Raw genomic sequence first — 21,060 nt, 5'->3', positions numbered from 1 at the left:
GCGCTGAGTGGACTGCCCCTTTCCCCGACGCTGCTGCTGCTTGTGGGACTCTGTGAGCATACCATTATAACGAGAGGAAGGGGTTTCCACTTTCCACCCGGCCCCTATTACGACTGCTGGCCCAAATTGATTTGCATTATTTCGCTGTAGTTAATATTATTTTGCAAAAGAAAAAATCGCCGCAATAAATCACCTAATGAAAATATTCTGCGATAGACTCATCCAAATCACGATTGCCGATATATTCGTATCGTCACCCAACCCTACTCCCCGCTATTCATTTCGATGGAAGTCGCTCAGTGGTGTTTTGAAGCTCCCGAAATAAGTACAATTATAGCTCAAGTGAGTTGAGTTAAGGCCGGACCTCAAATTTGAGGTCCTGGGATGACGCACGTTACGCACATGACATCATGAACGTCCGTCCACCTCCATGAGCGTGCTGCAGTTCCACTTTTCGCCAGTAGGTAGTGGCAGCTTCAACGTTGGATGGCCTTACTGGGGGCTTGGGTCGGGCCCATAGGCAGAGAGTATGGGAGGGTATGACACACAAGTAAATAAATGAAACAATCCGCACAGCATTTCTTTACTTAAAGTGTTAACGTTTCGAGCCGTAGCCCTTCTTCAGACCGAGTGTAGAGATGGCACCCGAGTTCTCCTCCCATCCACTTGCATTAAGTTGCTCTAAAGCGCATGAGGCGATTTCACTCCTCTTTAGGAACAGAGGGCATTCTGGGATGGATTTGCCCCAAACACATGAACGCGCTGCCGTTGACTATCATTGCACGCGTTCACGTGCGTGCACGTATGAAACGGCGTTCACGTGTCATCGTGAACGTGCACACTGATAGTCAACGGACCAGCGCGTTCATGTGTTTGGGCCCACGCTGCAATACCAAATTTGGCCACTATGTCCATTTCGCCTCAGGGTTTCCTCCGGGTGCCGTCTCTATTCATATATACTCTACGGGATCGATAAGCAGAGAGTATGAGTCTGGGGTCGACCAATAACAAAATAACCTAGATTACAGGCGGACATGAAGTGAAGTTCAATCAGTGCGTTTAATGCGTTGCAGCAGCAACAAGCTACTGTAATAGCTAACACCACCACCAGCCTGTTAGCTTAGCTTGTTGCTAACGATTTGTCACTCCGTCTTTTTCTTTTCTCTCTTTTATTATTCCCCCCCCCCGCATTGGGTTGTGATGAGACACGAAACAGCAGTGTGCATTCTGGTGTGACTGTATATTATTAAACTGCATGGGTCATCCGGACTCCGGAGCGTAAACAACATGTAGACTACAGTACATAGCCTCCCTCTGTCCCAGCCGAGTCTCAGCCAGAGTGAGAGTGAGCGCTGAGTGGACTGTCCCGTTCCCCGACCCTGCTGCTGCTTGTGGGACTCTGTGAGCATACCATTATAACGAGAGGAAGGGGTTTCCACTTTCCACCCGGCCCCTATTACGACTGCTGGCCCAAATTGATTCGCATTATTTCGCTGTAGTTAATATTATTTTGCAAAAGAAAAAAATCGCCGCAATAAATCACCTAATGAAAATATTCTGCGATAGACTCATCCAAATCACGATTGCCGATATATTCGTATCGTCACCCAACCCTACTCCCCGCTATTCATTTCGATGGAAGTTGCTCAGTGGTGTTTTGAAGCTCCCGAAATAAGTACAATTATAGCTCAAGTGAGTTGAGTTAAGGCCGGACCTCAAATTTGAGGTCCTGGGATGACGCACGTTACGCACATGACATCATGAACGTCCGTCCACCTCCATGAGCGTGCTGCAGTTCCACTTTTCGCCAGTAGGTAGTGGCAGCTTCAACGTTGGATAGCCTTACTGGGGGCTTGGGTCGGGCCCATAGGCAGAGAGTATGGGAGGGGAATGACACACAAGTAAATAAATGAAACAATCCGCACAGCATTTCTTTACTTAAAGTGTTAACGTTTCGAGCCGTAGCCCTTCTTCAGACCGAGTGCACATGCGTTAGCGTCTACACCCGCTGGTAGTCAGTATGCAGTATGCAGTGCCGGTTGGTGCCACAGGGTGGTGCACTGCTCCTTTTTGTTTTGCTGTGTGTACACGATCTGAAGTCACTTCCACTACATGTCCATATTGTGTTGGCGTGCAGAGAGTGACTGCATGCTCCGTTCACTTTTGTATTATTATGTTAGTATTGTCTGCCATGAGACCTGACTTCATATGGTCAATGCTCCATTAGTTGGCTGCTAAATAAACCAGCTTATTGACGTTATCTTTGTCTGTGTGAAATACCTGGACATCTGCTGTATCCAGCACAATACTCCATGCTCAACACATCACAATTGGCGCCCGGACAGGGACGTGAACCCTGGACCCTCAGATCAAGGTCAAACGTTTGAGAATTGTATTTTGGTTTGTTTCATTGCATTGCAGGCTTTATGCTTTGATATGTGTATCAGACTGGGCGTGATGTAGTTCCCTGTGCATACCTGGGTTGCTTTTCATTCAGTCTGTGTGGCAAGGTGTTAAGTAACGGTTGGTTGGTAACTTGGTTCAGTTGTCGTGTACGACTGTGGACAGCCTTATTATTGCCAGGGGGGAATATGTAACAGTCACGATATTGAGGGGGCAGACACTGAGCGCTCGAACGCTGTTCATGCAGCCTGAACTGAGACAAGCTGGAGTTGGAAATGCATTGTTTTCAACGAGGGCGGCGCAAATAAGCGTTATTTTAAGCATGTGTGCAGCATGGCAACTGTTTTAACACTAGCATGACTGAACTCATGGAGAGATCGAGGCGTGCGTAAGACACGCGTATATTGTTATTGCTCCAAACCGCAATATTACTAATATAACCTCTAAAACAACATTTAATCTAAATGTTGAGTACATTTGTAATGTAAGTAGGCCTACATATTTACTCTGAGGAATTAGTTGGAATGCAGGCGTTGGTAGTTGAAATGCAAATATCCCATTAGCTTGAACAATGCTCCAACTGTCAGGAGGTGTGAACTTCACTGCTTGCGGGGGGAGAAAGGGTGACAGCGGTCCTTTGGGCGAAAAAGAGCAGACATACAGTAATGGGTATAAGTATGCCTAAAATCATATTTACAAAACGTTTCAGATGATTTGAATCGAATATTTAGGAAAAGTCATGGAAGGGGAACTTTCTCAGAACTTCCACAAAGAAAATCCACTTAAAAATCTCAAAATTGGTCAGATTGACTGTTTAGACATGCCAGTGTTAAAGTATTGTACAGTGGCAACTAAAGTCTCTTTAAGGTTTATGTTGTAATATTACTACAAAACAATCTAAAATAAAGGGATTTAAGATCATTAAAGCTGGGCTGTTGCCTGAGTCCAATGCATTTCTGCCCACTTCCGGTGTATTGTTGTAGACGAGAGGTTAACCCTCATGCACAGTTGACTCGGCCTCATTTAGATCCATCCAGAGACAGAGACAGAGTTACGCAAACTGCGTTCACTTCATGGGGCCAGTCCAATGGAGGCTCTTCTACATAGACTTCTACAGGAATTGTCCCAGTTGGTTTGGCCCACCTCTAAAACACAGCACCGTATCTGGCTCAGCTTGTTACACCGCCATCAGTGACCCATTGTGCTTTTCAACTCTGTGGTGATTGCGTAATGATTCTAATAATACAGGAACAGGATTCAATAGGTCACCACTTTTGGTGTCACACACTGTTCTCGTTTACGTGTATGCTGTCAACGCGTGTATGTGTGTCGACTAGATCAGGAGATGAGTGGATAGATTTGATTAGATTTTTTATTTGGATCTCTTTTTAGCCTTTCGGCTAATCTTCCAAGAGTCCAGAAATAAATTAAAACATTAACAGAATACATTATATTACATTACAAAAAAGAGTACATTGCATTTCCAAAAATACATTTCAAATTGCACTGATGCTAAACGACAACAGTGAGTCAAATATTACAGCGTAACAAAAAATACCTATATATCTCTAATCCTCAACTCATACAGCCGCACACACTCACGCACACACTCACGCACACACAGGCACAGCGTATGCCTGACCACAGACAGACACAGTTCATTCACCTATCTATGGTGGACTATGCATGGCAGGGTCGTCCTCTCCTCTTCCCTGAGCCAGCTGAAAACCTGACCGCATACCAACACAGAAACTACAACTAAAAAAAAACAAAGCTAAACAGAAATCACAACATAATAGTGAATCAATAAAAGCAATCCCAGCTTCGTTTTTTAATTTTTTTATTTTTGTCATTATTATTTATTTATTTTTGTTTTGTTTATATATTGTCGTCAAAACATTTCGTGATAAGATTTTGTTTGCATTTGTGCTGCCATGGGGATGTGTGTGGGGGGGAGGGGGGGGGGAGGGATATATGTAAATTGTTTTGAAAATACTTCTTTGTACCTGTAAAGAAAATCAATAAACATATGTTTAAAAAAAGGAGAAAAAAAAGCAATCCCAGCTATAGTGATGAGTTCCATATAATTTAACTGCCCTAAAAATAAAAGATCGGCTTCCCATACTAGTTTTTATTTTTGGTGGAACATAAATATCTTTGTGTCTTGATTTTGTGTAAGAGACTGTTTTCTTATGCATTCAAGTGCCGTGGGCCATCCCATTCTGTTATGCAGTTCACCCGTGTCTGTTTCATATACCCACATCTTAAGACCATTCTAGCTGCCTTGTTTAGTGTGATCTGTAATCTTCTCATATCGGTCTGAGCTGCGTTGCCCCATACTGCACAGCAATAGTTTACGTGACTATAAATCAGACTACGGGATGTTGGCCTCAACGTCTCTTCAGATAGAAGCCCTGCAATTCGCCCAACCATTCCTGCCATTTGCATTACCCTTTTTTTTGGGAGATATCTGTGGTATGAGCTGTCCATGATAAATTGTTTTGTATTTTAATTCCTAGTAGTTTGACTTTTGTGACCTCATTTATCTGTACCCCTCCATAAGATAAGTTCCATGGCCCTTCCATGGAGAGAGAGAGAGAGAGGAGAGAGAGGTTGTAATACACGTAACTCGAGAACCGTTTGACCCACCGACTTCACATTCGACACACGCGTTCCACACCCCCACAGGGAGTGCAGTGCCAGGTATCGAGTCGGTCGGACCCACGGTTCTCCAGAACCGCCACAAAAGGCTCTGGTCAGGCTCTGCCAGTGGGCCTAATGAGGCCGACTCCTTTCACCTGGGCCAGGCTCTGCCAGTGGGCCTAATGAGGCCAACTATTTTCACCTGTGCAATTTCCAGCCTCTAGTGAGTGAGGTTGAATAACCCAGAGAAACAGTGCTAATAAATCATAGGGTTTCAGAGCAGCATTTAACTGCTATCTCCCATCCTTTGATGTTCATTCAACTACTCTCTCTCTGTGTGTGTGTGTGTGTGTGTGTGTGTGTGTGTGTGTGTGTGTGTGTGTGTGTGTGTGTGTGTGTGTGTGTGTGTGTGTGTGTGTGTGTGTGTGTGTGTGTGTGTGTGTGTGTGTGTGTGTGTGTGTGTGTGTGTGGAATGCAGCTGTTTCCTTATTTAATGTGTATCCGTCCGTCCGTCTGTAAACGTCTTGTTGGAACCTGCTGAGTCTCCCCTCTCTCTCTGTCTCTCTCTGTCTCTCTCTCTCTATCTCTCTATCTCTCTCTGTATCTCTCTGTGTGTGTGTGTGTGTGTCTCTCTCTCTCTCTCTCTCTCTCTCTCTCTCTCTCTCTCTCTCTCTCTCTCTCTCTCTCTCTCTCTCTCTCTCTCTCTCTCTCTCTCTCTCTATCTCTATCAAACACAGAGAGAAATGTCTCTCTGCACTCTTTTTTTTTTACATGAACCCTTTAAGACCTGAATTCTAACAGTTTTCTGATAAAAAATCTACGTTTCTCTAATCTGCGGTATAATCAACCCCCAAAATGGTACCGGACCCCCATCTCAACATATTTAGTTCCAGGGACACGGATGTCTTTACGGTACGTAATGGGTTAATAATTTTCCAAACCCGTCGCTCTGCGACTCTGCGCCAACATTATAGATTTTTGTTCTAGTGAGAGGAATTCACTTTTTTTCCCTCTGCCTTGTTGGCTGCGTACAGCAGCCTGACTGACTGGTTGGCTGGCTGGCTGACTGACTGGCTGGCTGACTGTGTACAGCTGGCTGGCTGGCTCACTGACTGACTGGCTGGCTGCGTACAGCTGGCTGGCTGGCTGACTGACTGGCTGGCTGACTGTGTACAGCTGGCTGGCTGGTTGGCTGGTTGGCTGTATACAGCTGGCTGGTTGGCTGGCTGGCTGACTGACTGACTGACTGACTGACTGACTGACTGACTGACTGGCTGGCTGCGTACAGCTGACTGGCTGGCTGCGTACGGCTGACTGGCTGGCTGCATACAGCTGGCTGGCTGGCTGCGTACAGCTGGCTGGCCGACTGGCTGGCTGCATAGAGCTGGCTGGCTGCGTACAGCTGGCTGGCTGACTGGCTGCGTACAGCTGGCTGACTGGCTGGCTGGCTGCGTACAGCTGGCTGGCTGGCTGGCTGCGTACAGCTGGCTGACTGGCTGGCTGGCTGCGTACAGCTGGCTGGCTGACTGGCTGCGTACAGCTGGCTGACTGGCTGGCTGGCTGCGTACAGCTGGCTGGCTGACTGGCTGCGTACAGCTGACTGGCTGGCTGCGTACAGCTGGCTGTTTGACTGGCTGCGTACAGCTGGCTGGCGGGCTGAGTACAGCTGACTGTACACTTCAATTCGGCATACAGTAGCGCAAACGTCGCTCACTCTCTGCTGATTTCTGATCGTCTGCACCTTTGTTAAATTGACGCACACACATGCACACGCACAGGCACACACTCATGTCTCTGTCGCTCTAACCTCTAATTAATTAGTCTCATGTCCAGCAGCTATGCCTAGTTTCTCCCATCTTGGCACTCGGCATCAAGGGTGGATTGGGGGGTCAGGCCCTGTTTGGCACTCAGCATCAAGGGTTGGATTGGGGGGTCAGGCCCTGCTTGGCACTCAGCATCAAGGGTTGGATTGGGGGGGGGGTCAGTCCCTGCGACATACTAGCGCCATGTCCAGGGGGTGTTGCCCTATGGGCCTAATGGCTCGGCGAGTCATACCCATTTTGGACTGAGGCAGATTCTAAAAGCGCTTCTAAATCCTGAAATAAGTTTTCTGAAAAACGTCAAATATATGTAGCAGCATCAATTTTTTAAATTTTTTGAATACTGGACATACCGTACAGAACCCCAAAAGGGGTTCCCGCCCAGAATGGAAAACTAACGGTAGTCTTTCATAGTTTTAGCTTTGATACACGACATGCAAGATGGGAGCTACGGTTGTTATCACGGGGTGTGTGTGTGTGTGTGTGTGTGTGTGTGTGAGACAATTAACCCATTAAGTTAAGTCAAAAATAGCAGATCTGCAAGCTCACAACACGTCGCACTGCGACATACTGTGAGCTTGTACATAGCTTGAAAAGCGCTGGTCTGTGAAAGCCCTTGAAAACTTCGACATGCTAGTCTGACGAGAAATCTGATTGGCTGCCTCGTCTCTACGCAACCAGACACTTTTAAATATCAGGTTCAGGTTCAGGTTTATTTGTCATTTGTATAGATACAGAGTATACATACAATGAAATTTATTTTGCTCAGAGCACTCTCCGTCTTACATACACAGGACATAAACAAACATCTATAGTGCAAGAAAAGACAAAAACTGGAAAAGAAAAGTGCAAGTGAAGTGCAATACAGTTCAAGGTCAGCTGTTCAGCAGCCTGACTGCCTGGGGGTAAAAACTGTTACTGAGACGGGTGGTACGAGATGTGATGCTCTGGTAGCGTTTTTTGGAGGGGAGTAGTTTGAACAGGGTATTTGCGGGGTGACTGGTGTCTTCCATGATGTTATGGGCTTTTTTCATACAGCGAGTGGTGTAGATGTTATGGAGACTGGGTAATTCTGTAGTGCCGATGATTTTAGCTGCTGTTTTAATGGTCCTCTGCAACCTCTTGCAATCCTGAGCGGTCGTGTTACCGTACCACACTGTGATACAGCCAGTTAAGACACTTTCAATTATACAGCGATAAAAGTTTACTAGTCCTTTTGTACTTAAGCCAAATTTTTTAAGGCGCCTCAGAAAGTACAGTCGCTGCTGCGCCTTCTTGAGGATGTACTCGTTGTTGAGTGACCATGTGAATGTGTCTGTGATATGTATGCCCAGGAATTTAAAGTTATCAACTATGTCGACAGATGACCCTTTGATGGAAATGGGGGTGTGGATGCCTTTGGACTTCCTAAAGTCTACAATGATTTGCCATCGGCCTAAAACGGTCGCACGAGCAGCGCCACGATGCCTCAGAATGATTTAGGCTAACTCATTTCAGCAAAACGGTGACACCCGCTGATTTAATGGGTAACGGTAACACATTTGAGTCTCAGTCGAGACACTGTAACCCCGGACCCACATGCAGACTACTGTGGAGTCGCGGACCCCCGCGCCAACCTCCCTGAATTAAGCAATTAAAAATCCTCCTTTTTAAGCTGTATTTTTTTTGGAGCGTTACAGTACCTTCGCTCCTGTCTGACTGTCAGCTGTCACATCAGCGCCCAGATGCTGGGGCTCGCGCACAACACATTGAACACAACAACAAAGTGAACAAACTACAGGTTGAAATTACATCTACACTTAGACATTGAGTAATGAGTAATTGAGGCAAGCTGTTGAGTTGTTGAGTTTTGCAACGTACGTGACTGCACGTTAGTTGCACGTTTAGACGTTAGTCTAAAGCGACAGTCTGCCGTTTTCAACCTGGAGACACAAAGGACAGCCCAGATAGAGCTTTGAGCAATCAAAAGAGCTCCACTCGAGTTCTTCTGACTTGTTGAGAGGAGAGTGAGTAAACCGAGTAGACAGACTGTGTCTGTCGGTCTGTCTCTCATTGTGAATGTACCCCTTTTGAGGTTATACTTGGCTTGAGTTAAATTGATCACTGTTGCACTGTACATATAAGCTGAATTGATATTATCAGAGGACATAGCCTACCATATATTTTATTATAATTGTATTATATTCACTTTGCAGCTGAACTTGTCATTAGCTTAACTGTAGGCCTATAGATATTTGAAAGTTAAATGGATGCATTGATTTACATTTCATAGCACAATTCTGGAGATAAGGCAGCCGCTGGTAATTAACTGATAATTGATCAGTTCTTGTTTTAAGATGATAGAGTATTTGAAGTGATCACAACTAGCAATAGAATACAAGTTTAGAAGTATCTTCCAGAAACATGAATGGTCTCAGTTAAATGTCCTGATTTCCTCCGCTGGTCCGCCCTAAAACATCATTGCATTTTCAGTCTTGAGGTTTCATTGTACTTTATTCCATACTGCTCTGCTGCTCTGCTGCTCTGTTGCGAGGGAGGGCAGAATCCATTTGTACCGGCCGGCCCGTCGGCCGGTGCGATAGGTCGGCCGGTCCGTGGATAGGTCGGCCGGTCCGGCTCTTTTTTTTTTTTTTTTTTACCAAAATGGTAACTCTGTCATTCCTCTACCGTTTTGGATGGGGGTGGGCTCATTTGAATCGTGTCGCCCCCCCTGGGGGCGTCTTTGGGGCTCTCAAGGTTCGAGGACCCCCAGGAACCCCCAGGAACCCCCAAATGGTAACTCTGTCATTTCTCTACCGTTTTGGATGGGGGTGGGCTCATTTGAATCGTGTCGCCCCCCTGGGGGCGTCTTTGGGGGTCTCAAGGTTCGGGGACCCCCAGGGACCCCCAAATGGTAACTCTGTCATTTCTCTACCGTTTTGGATGGGGGTGGGCTCATTTGAATCGTGTCGCCCCCCTGGGGGCGTCTTTGGGGGTCTCAAGGTTTGGGGACCCCCAGGGACCCCCAAATGGTAACTCTGTCATTCCTCTACCGTTTTGGACGGGGGTGGGCTCATTTGAATCGTGTCGTCCCCCTTTGGGGGTCTCAAGGTTCGGGGACCCCCAAATGGTAACTCTGTTATTCCTCTACCGTTTTGGACGGGGGTGGGCTCATTTGAATCGTGTGAATCGGGAAATAGCTTTGTTAAATGTCCATATCAAGTGATATCTGAAAAGTGTGAGAGAGAGCTATAGTAAGAAGAATATGCAGATCAATATAAATGGTTCTGTCTCCCATCAATAAAGATCTATCATGAAAATGTCAAGAGTTACCATGTGGGGGTCCCCGAACCTCCTAAACCCCGATAATGCGCCCAGAGAGGCAACACGATTCCAACCAACCCCTGTCCAAAACGGTTGAGAATTGATAGTTACCATTTGGGGGTTCCTGGGGGTCCCTGGGGGTCCCCGAACCTTGAGACCCCCAAAGACGCCCCCCTGGGGGCGACACGATTCAAATGAGCACACCCCCGTCCAAAACGGTAGAGGAATGACAGAGTTACCATTTTGGTAAAAAAAATAAAATATATATACATTATTTTTTTCCGCCGGCCGACCTATCAAACGACCGGCCAACCTTTTTTCTTTTTTCCGGCCGGCCGACCCACTCACGGACCGGCCGACCCACTCACGGACCGGCCGACCTATCCATGGACCGGCCGACCTATCCACGGACCGGCCGACCCACTCACGGACCGGCCGACCCACTCACGGACCGGCCGACCTATCCACGGACCGGCCGACCTATCCACGGACCGGCCGACCTATCCACGGACCGGCCGACCTATCCACGGACCGGCCGTCCTATCCACGGACCGGCCGACCTATCAAACGACCGGCCGACCCACCCACGGACCGGCCGACCCATCGCACTGGCCGATGGGCCGGCCGGTACAAATGGATTCTGCCCTTGCTGTCTGTTGCTCTGCTCTGCTGCTCTGCTCTGTTCTGCTGCTCTGCTCTGCTGCTCTGCACCCAAAGTTACATAACACCGCCCCGAGGAAAAGACCACCGGCACTTTTGACAACCTGTATAAATACATTCCTTCCATATGTTCATATCTGGGATACACCATACCGTAACTGAAACCTCTCCTCTCCTATGAATACAGAATAATGAAGAAACCTCGTGAGTTTTGCAAAAGAAAAAAGGCACAGGTCTCCGCCAGGTCAGGTAGGATATCCTATAGGAGCACAGGTCTCCGCCAGGTAGGATATCCCCGGAGCACATGTGGCGCTCTAAAAGGCAGATTTGAAAAATGCAGGCCAGACGTTTTTCCCTCTGCCTCAGGGGAGTGTGGAGGCACACATAGATCGGTGCAGTTGTAGGTAAAGACACAACACAGCCTGTTATTTCGTTTCAATGGCTAGAAAGATGTTTGGACAGAATCTGTAGGTGTACTGTCAAAAATGTGTTTGGCCAAAATCCTGGTGGCGCAATTACAGACCCATTGTGAGAAATGTGTGTGTAAGAGTAGTCTGGCGTTGCCAGACTGTTGCCTCTCGCATTTTTCAAATACTTCCGTCATACAGTCTGGAGCAACGGAAGCTCTGATCATGAGTAAAATATAAATGCTTTCGTCATACAGTCTGGAGCAACGGAAGCTCTGATCATGAGTAAAAATATAAATGCTTCCGTCATACAGTCTGGAGCAACGGAAGCTCTGATCATGAGTAAAAATATAAATGCTTCCGTCATACAGTCTGGAGCAACGGAAGCTCTGATCATGAGTAAAAATATAAATGCTTCCGTCGTACAGTCTGGAGCAACGGAAGCTCTATGAGTAAAATATAAATGCTTCCGTCATACAGTCTGGAGCAACGGAAGCTCTGATCATGAGTAAAAATATAAATGCTTCCGTCATACAGTCTGGAGCAACGGAAGCTCTGATCATGAGTAAAAATATAAATACTTCCGTCATACAGTCTGGAGCAACGGAAGCTCTATGAGTAAAATCTAAATGCTTCCGTCATACAGTCTGGAGCAACGGAAGCTCTATGAGTAAAATATAAATGCTTCCGTCGTACAGTCTGGAGCAACGGAAGCTCTGATCAAAATAATTCCATTTCGTCTTTACAGTGAGTGAGGGGCGCTTGACATTCGGGTCAATCACAATTGTCGTCCTCACCTTTCGGTCATTCCGGCCAATCCCATCACGTTGGGAGAATGTGTAATGGTTGTCTGGCTACTTGAGACTATAGTGTGAGAGTGAAAGAGGGATGGAAGCACATCTGTACAGAGGTGTGTGTGTGTGTGTGTGTGTGTGTGTGTGTGTGTGTGTGTGTGTGTGTGTGTGTGTGTGTGTGTGTGTGTGTGTGTGTGTGTGTGTGTGTGTGTGTGTGTGTGTGTGTGTGTGTGTGTGTGTGTGTGTGTGTGTGTGTGTGTGTGTGCGTATGCATGCATGCGTGCGCCTGGTGAGGAGAGAGAGAGAGAGAGAGAGAGATGCCAGATTTGGAAATTCTTTCCTCTGCACTCAATGTCTGCCTGCATGCAGCCTGGGTCCTGTCCTCTCCTCTCCTCTAGGCAGCCCAACTCCAAAGCTTTAGTGAGAGGGGAGCACCCCCCCCCCCCGCCCCCACCCCCCAAAACCACATGGTCTCAGGAGATAGATACAAACTGCGGCAGACTTTATATCCATTAAAACCTGGCGTCCGCACGCACGCACGCACACACACACACACACACACACGCGTGTGCGCTCGCTGCAAGGAGCACACACACACACACACACACACACAGACAGACATGCACTGACTCCAGCATTCTTTGTATAACAGCCGCTGCAGCCTCGGCCTGGCTGGCTGACTGACTGACTGGCTGACTGACTGACTGACTGGCTGGTTGGCTGGCTGGCTGTGTAAAAAAAAGTGTGTCAGACAGAGGGAGAGAGGGAGAAGCCTGTCTCAGAAGTGACTGAGCACTGTTTGTTTGCTTTAAGTCGCTGACGCAACACATTTTCACTCCAAATGTAATTGTTTTCAGTTTGTAAGGAACGTGTAAACGTTAGCACAGGGAGCGGAGCTGTAGTCTGCTTCGTGATTACATGTCGCAGGTCAGAGGTCAGATGTAGTTTGCCCATTGACGAGCTCAGGCGTGATGGTTTGAACCGACATTCACTGCCATGTTAACCGATAGGACGCTCTTCTGCAACCTGTATGTATGTATATATATATAGTCATCATAGCTTCGACTTTTTTTTGTTTTAGTCATCATAGCTTCGACTTTATTTAGTTTTAGTCATCATAGCTTCGACTTTATTTAGTTTTCACCAGTGAAAATAAAGGTAGTCGACGGAACATTTTTGGTCATGGTTTTAGTCGATGGAATCGACGCTGGCCTGAGACGGAGCGGCAGTGTGGTTTTTGGCAGCACTTCTCTAATTTAGTTTCAGTCATAGTCTTTGGAATGAAACTTCATTTGTTTTTAGTCATATTTTAGTCACCTGGATTGTTTTAGTGCGTCTAGTTTTAGTCGACTAAATCTACAGTTGATATAGTCGACTGAATTGTGATGCCGTTGCAATGGCTGATTTAGGTGACGCGTTGTGAGCTTGTAGATCTGCCATTTCCAGCATGCAACGAAGTGTAAAATTGCTTATACTGCATATCTTGTCCACTAGTCCCTTCCTAACATTGTAGTCTAGTTTGTATTCGTTGATGGAATTGTCAATACATTTAGTCTTAGTTTTAGTCATCATAGCTTAGTTTTCATCAGTGGTTTTCCTCAGCACGAATCAACATTTTTCGCCATGCTTTTCGTCGACAAAATCAACACTGCAGATGGGCCGACCCAGCGTGTCTGTGGTTCTCCACTCCACACTGGGAGAGAATCTGAAAAATGCTGGAACTCCCTCCAAAAAAATCCACTCAATACTTCAATCCCTTCATACAGACGCTGCTAGGCATTCTAGCATTTTTTGAGGGGTTCCATAGCCCCTCCTATACACACAGGTTTAATGTTTGTCTTTAGTTAATTCGTTTTGTAAACGCCATTGACAATGAATGGAACATTTATGTCATAATGTGCCTCTTTATTGTTAATGGCGTTTAATGTTTGCGTTGGCACCGTTTGTTTTACGTCACCATTACGTCACCTAATCAACATGAGTTAGACTTCTTTTTAGTTTTTGTGGAATGCACAGTGGTGGGAAAAGTACTCAATTGTTTCTCTTCAGTAAAAGTATCAATGCTGTAGAAATAAAAAGGTAAAATAATTGAAAATATACTTCAGTAAAAGTAAAAAAAAATGTATCAAAATATACTTAAAGGACCAAAAGTAAAAGTACTCATGCATTTCAAAATCATTTGGAAATAATGATGGTGCATTTTTTTGCACGTGAGCACAGTGACCACTTGACTTTTACTTTGTATCTTATGAGCTGCCCTGCACTTAATGTCCTCAGAGTCACGCCTCCAACAAGCTTGAACCTGAGCAGATTGGACCTTCCGTTCCAGAGATAATGGCTAATTCATCTTGAAAATTGCCATTAGTTAAATTTGAGTCTATTCAGTGCATGACAGACGGACGGACGGACGGACAGAACCGAAATATCATTAATTCTGTGCAAGCGGCACCCGTCCATGACCCTCTAATCCCGCGTAGCCAGACTAACTATTCCACAATCCGAATGCTAGGAAGGAAGATGCTATTTCCGTTTACCGAAAATAAAATAAGCAACAATCTTTATGCTTAGATGATTTATATTTATATTATGTATATTTATATATAATGTGCGCAACTGTAAAGACGAAGTGGGGAGGAGGCTTCACTTCCGCTTTTATATTTTAAAAGCTCCAGACTGTATGACGGAAGTGTTTATATTTTACTCATGATCAGAGCTTCCGTTGCTCCAGACTGTATGACGGAAGCATTTATATTTTAGTCATGATCAGAGCTTCCGTCGCTCTAGACTGTATGACGGAAGCATTTATATTTTACTCATGATCAGAGCTTCCGTCGCTCCGGACCGTATGACGGAAGCATTTATATTTTACTCATGATCAGAGCTTCCGTTGCTCCAGACTGTATGACGGAAGCATTTATATTTTAGTCATGATCAGAGCTTCCGTCGCTCTAGACTGTATGACGGAAGCATTTATATTTTACTCATGATCAGAGCTTCCGTCGCTCCAGACTGTATGACGGAAGCATTTATATTTTACTCATGATCAGAGCTTCCGTCGCTCCAGACTGTATGACGGAAGCATTTATATTTTACTCATGATCAGAGCTTCCGTTGCTCCATGACGGAAGCATTTGGAAATTGTGAGAGGCAACAGTCTGGCAACGCGAGACTAATGACCCCCCCAACCCCCCCATCCATTTTGGAGCATTCACTTAGGGGTCATGGCCCAAAACGTGCCATGGACCAGCAGCTGGCATGTCCCTTCAAAGGGAAAAGACCCTTGGCTCCGGGCCGACCGATAGCCTGAACTCTGACTCGACTGGTGGAATGGGTACTCTGATACGGGTACAATGGTGTTGCATAGCCATGTGGGGGCATGGATCTCCAACTTCTATCGTTACCAACTCGGTGTTCTACAGCCAGGCAGCGGTCTAGTGACTCTGTGCTCTCTACAGCACCGTTCTAGTGACTCGTTGGTTCTACAGCAGGGGGTTCTCAACCCGTGGGTCGCGACCCCTCGGGGGTCGCCAAATTATTTTGGAGGTCCCCGAATTATTAAAGAAAAACAAACAATTTGTGTATTGTCTATTATTAAGGTTATTGTAGCAGTCAATTCATATTGGGGGGATGTCGGGAGGGGGCGGGGCGGGGTTTCCAGGACATTGCCAAAGCATTTCCGGGTCCCCCCGGCCAACAAAAAGGTGAGAACCCCTGCTCTACAGTCTACAGTCTAGTGACTCTGTGCTGGGAACCAGTTTAGTTGTGATATAATGACGGGACGTTCAGACTTAAGACTTGGTTTTTATGAAATGCACTGCAGACCTTGGCTTAAGAATAATAAACCCAAGTACTACTCCCCATTGTAGATCACGCCGATATAGTCTATCGGAACACGAAAACCACAGAAAACATTCTCAAACCTCTTAATGTATTACATAACTCACTATGCAGATTTGTACTGAGGTGCCCCGTACAGAACACACCACTGTTCCTTATACAGTTCACTTGAATGGCTGCAGCCTAAGGCAAGAAGATAACTTCACTGGTACCAATTCCTCTTTAAATGTGTGCACATCAACTGCCCTCCATACCTGAAACAGCACTGGTACTATATACATCCCCATACCCACTTAGAAATACTCAACATCCCTACTTTGCTATTCCCAGAAGAATATTCTCTGAATCCGGACGCAGGTCATTCCATTACAAAGCTCCATTTGACTGGAACAATCTTCCTCTTCCTCTCAGATCTGTGACCTCTCCAGGACTTCACTGTATTCACAGTTCACACCTCAAAACAACCTGTTCATGCTACTAAGACTGCCCGTACTGCTGTTTACTTCTGACCCCTGTTTCAAGTCACTGTACTGTACTCTCAATATGCTTGTCCAGAGAGAGTTGGGGGGGATGGGGGAGTGGGTGGGAGAGGATGAGCAAGCCAACTGTACCTGTACATTTCTGTACCGTCTATTGTGCACTGTCTATTTGTGTATAACTGCACTGTACTGTATGTAATGTTTTCCCTGTGTATGGGACCCCCTCTAAAAGGGGCTATCCTTTCAAAAAACGCCGGGACAACGCTCCACACGTCCCAAACTCTTCTCCCTTCTGGCTCCAAAACTGTGGAATGCACTTCCCATTGCAGTCAGAACTGCAGCATCACTCCCAATCTTCCGCCGTAGCCTGAAAACCCACCTTTTCAGACTCCATCATGGCCCATAGCACTTACCCTACCCCCTTAGATAGCATTTCTGTAGACTTAGATAGCATCTGATACAGACTTATAGCATGTTATGTAGACAGCACTATAATTGTATTGTATATAGTCATAGCACGCCATAGTACATATGTATAGCATAGTAGTAATGTATGTATAGTGTATGTATAGTTTCATTATATAGATATTCCACTGTTACTTTCTTAGCTTACGCATGTTTCATGATAAATGCTTTTATGTGATGTATTCCCATGCTTTTGTTCTTGCTTAAATGTAAGTCGCTCTGGATTAAGAGCGTCTGCTAAATGCCTAAATTGTAAATTGTAAAAGAAATCAGAGCGAACCAACCCGTTTCTTGTTTTTATGAAATGCACTGCAGACCTCGGCTTAACCAACCCGTTTTTTTTTGTGACGACGACAACAACAGCAGATATAATAAAATAATATACAACAAACTTCCCGTTTGCGGTGGGCTAATTGTTGTCACAGCGGGCTCCTTGGCATTGTTACGCTGCTGCTTCCCTCCCGTTTAGTCTTATGCAATCTGCGGTTTCTTATTTCAAATGAGCGACTGTGTGTGTGTGTGTGTGTGCGTGTGCGTGCGTGTGTGTGCGTGCGAGCGTTTAGCAACAGCTAAACCACTAACGACGTCAGCTGTGCCATATTCCCACGGCGCTGCTAGCGTCGAGTCAAATGAGTTCGTTGAGAACGCTTAACCCTTTCACACCCGGGAAAGAAACTGCACTGTCATTTTTTTTTTTTTTTTTAAACAGCTTCTTAAACCATCATTTTATTCTTTGGGCTATTCAAAAAAATAGCAGATCACTTTGTGCTGCGCTATGAGCTTGTAGATCTGCTATTTTATAAAAATCTCATATGAATGTATTTGTATACGATATATATTAATTTTTTCAGGCGAACATTTTTAACTGAAATATTTGAACTTGGGGTTCGGCGGCCATTTTTTTGGGGGGGGGGGGGGGACGACCTCCTGATGTGTGATTTTTACTTCAACGATTAAAGTTCATTGTACTTTTTTACCTTACTTTGTCCTGTTATCATGTCAGACAGTGGCCTAGCGGTTAGAGTGTCGTTTGTCAGCCGATCGTAATGTGCGTATCGCGTATATATACGCATTTATAGCTTTTTTTATTGAATACTTTAGTTCATCTTTCTATGCGCCCGGACAACATATAAAGTGACTACGATCGCATCTTCAAAGATCCGGGGTCTGTGATCCACATTGCATCCAACACCACCACAACACTCGAATCCCCCCTCCCCTCCTGTTTCTACATGGTTTCTCCCGAGGAGGAGGATGGGGGGGGGGGGGGGGGGTCTGTCTCTCTCTCCGTCTCGGAACGCAGTGCCCAGTGCCTAAGTAAGCATAAGCAATGGCATCGACTTGCCCGTGAATAATCTGCAGTGCACCGGATCGTTATGCGTCTGCAACACACATGGGACAGATCATGCATGTTTCCTTCTTCATATTATGAACTAACAAACTAATCACATTATCAAGGGACCGCCATGAAAACAATGGCCGCTGGCCGTTGGGACTGGAGCACGATCACGGACGGATCACTATAGCCGTCAGCGATAACTAGCTCGGTCGTGTGATTGACTGATTGACTTGTAACACTTTTTTATTCATTATAATTGCAGTGATAAGGCCGCAATGATCGCGTCGGGGATGTCATCGACCCGGTTGTAATGTATAACGAATACACATTTCCTCATGCTAAACCGTTGTGTTCTGTGGAAGCCATTTCCTCGTCGAGTTGCTCTTTTTCCATCGCTCCTGCTTCAAAGAGCCTAAGAGGGTGGTCCAGAGAGGGGTTTGCCCAGACATGCCCAGACACATCCTAGCTTGCCATTTGCAAATCACTGCCATACCATCGCCGATCCAGTAACGCGTCTCACTATAGTTCTGAAACGATCGGTGGAATGGGATTTATTTTAGCCTACAGATAAAAACTTTTGCTGCCCCCCCCTGTTACTGCGATCGAGACAATGAAAGCAGACATGTGAGATAGATTAGGCGAGGTGCGCATCATCATCATCATCCTCATGAAACCAGAGTTATGAAGGTTTAAAGTCACAGACATTGACAGGCAGATATAAAAATGAACACAAATAAATGAATATCCTATACATACTATACATCGAATGAAAGCCCTGAATGTCTACTTTTAGGAGGAGAACAGTACACATTGATCCCATGTACAGTTTGTCAGTAATTGGTTATTGAATGCAGCTTGCGCCCACCAGAGAGAACTTTAGAGAAGGCATGGACCTGAACAACTAAATATTCACAAAATAAGGCCTATAGTGACATGTACATACTATATACCGTATGAAACAGAAGACTCTCTGCTTTCTTAATAAAAAAACTAATACTGTAATAATAATAGAAATCACACCCCTGTGAAGTGAGCAGTGCAACAGTTGCACTGCTCACTTCACAGGGGTGTGACAGGCATGCTGTTGGTGTTGTGCATGGTGAGACGTGTGCAAACGGTGTGGTTTGGTAGGAGAAGGCGGACAAAGGGATGGGGTGTTTAGTGTGGCAGGATTTTTGGGCGTCCTTGACATGAAATATTGAGAACCACAGATACCGAAACACATGTATTTCGGAAAACTGTCAGAATTTAGAAGGCATTTTTTTGTAATTTCGACGTCAGGCCTAAAACGGGTTAAAGATGATGGGCTTTTTTCATCCCCATTTCTGATGGTACTCCTGTGTTCTGCAATGCACGTTTTGTTTCCCCGACATTATGCTTTCCCACAGGGACATCTGAGCAAATAAATGACATGAGTAGTTGTACATGTTATTTTGCCTCTTATTTTGATCTGTTGATGGGTGATGGGAAGAAATGACATTTATCTGTGAAGTGACATTGAGCCCACGATCCACAGCGTCGGTTTCCATCTGCTAGATCATCTAGCCCATTCTGACCTGAGATCAGATTCATACGAGGTTTCCACTGGACACACACTGGTCTGATTAACCCATTCTGACCTGAGATCAGATTCTAGAAATGTCAGTCGCTCTTCGATTTTTCAAAAATAGCAGACCTACAAGCTCGTATCGCGCCACTCGGTGGCGCGATATGAGCTTGTAGATCTGCTATTTTTCAATAGCTAAAGCATAACATGATGCTAACACCAAAATGGGTGCCCGGTCAGAATGGGCTAGAAAAGTACGAGGTTGTTCAGGAGGCGATCTAAGATCCTCCCTATGGGGATCATAATAAACATAAAACACAGTTCTTATATGAGGCGAACTAAACTCAAATAAAAAAGTACATGAACCCGTGGACTTAGCGCCCTCTACCGATATTAACGTCAGACTTCGGTGCTCTAAAAAACATGATCATAAAAACGTGATAAAAACGGCAAGAAAAAAAAAAACCCCACTCGATAAACAAACACAGGGTATATCAAAGAAAGTTCATAGATAGTGCAGACACTGAGACTTATTGCACATTTACTTAACTTACTTAACTTGATTTAACTGAATTAATTTAACTCATTTAACAGCCTGGTAGCCTGTGGGAAAAAAACCTGTTCTTAAGCCTGTTAGTGACTGTTGAACCTTTTGGATGTGAGGGTACCTACCCTATAGGGGACACGAGGAGAACATGTCAGGGTACCTACCCTATAGGGGACACGAGGAGAACATGTCAGGGTACCTACCCTATAGGGGACACGAGGAGAACATGTCAGGGTACCTACCCTATAGGGGACACGAGGAGAACATGTCAGGGTACCTACCCTATAGGGGACACGAGGAGAACATGTCAGGGTACCTACCCTATAGGGGACACGAGGAGAACATGTCAGGGTACCTACCCTATAGGGGACACGAGGAGAACATGTCAGGGTACCTACCCTATAGGGGACACGAGGAGAACATGTCAGGGTACCTACCCTATGGGGGACACGAGGAGAACATGTCAGGGTACCTACCCTAGGGGATATGAGGAGGACATGTGAGGGTACCTACCCTATGGGGGACACGAGGAGAACATGTGAGGGTACCTACCCTAGGGGACACGGGGAGAACATGTGAGGGTACCTACCCTATAGGGGACACGAGGAGAACATGTCAGGGTACCTACCCTATAGGGGACACGAGGAGAACATGTCAGGGTACCTACCCTAGGGGATATGAGGAGGACATGTGAGGGTACCTACCCTATGGGGGACACGAGGAGAACATGTGAGGGTACCTACCCTAGGGGACACGGGGAGAACATGTGAGGGTACCTACCCTATAGGGGACACGAGGAGAACATGTGATGGTACCT

General features: G+C 45.8%; 1 protein-coding gene across 2 annotated transcripts in view; it reads left to right on the top strand.

Annotated features, from left to right (window-relative positions):
* Window positions 1-21,060, top strand: part of adamts17 (ADAM metallopeptidase with thrombospondin type 1 motif, 17) — a 119,544-nt gene that overhangs the window by 14,518 nt on the left and 83,966 nt on the right. The gene's annotated exons all lie outside the window — the stretch shown is intronic.

Source organism: Protomyctophum parallelum, assembly GCF_964188405.1.
Source record: "Protomyctophum parallelum genome assembly, chromosome: 2".
Taxonomy (NCBI): Eukaryota; Metazoa; Chordata; class Actinopteri; order Myctophiformes; family Myctophidae; genus Protomyctophum; species Protomyctophum parallelum.
This window is presented reverse-complemented; position numbering and strand designations above follow the sequence as displayed.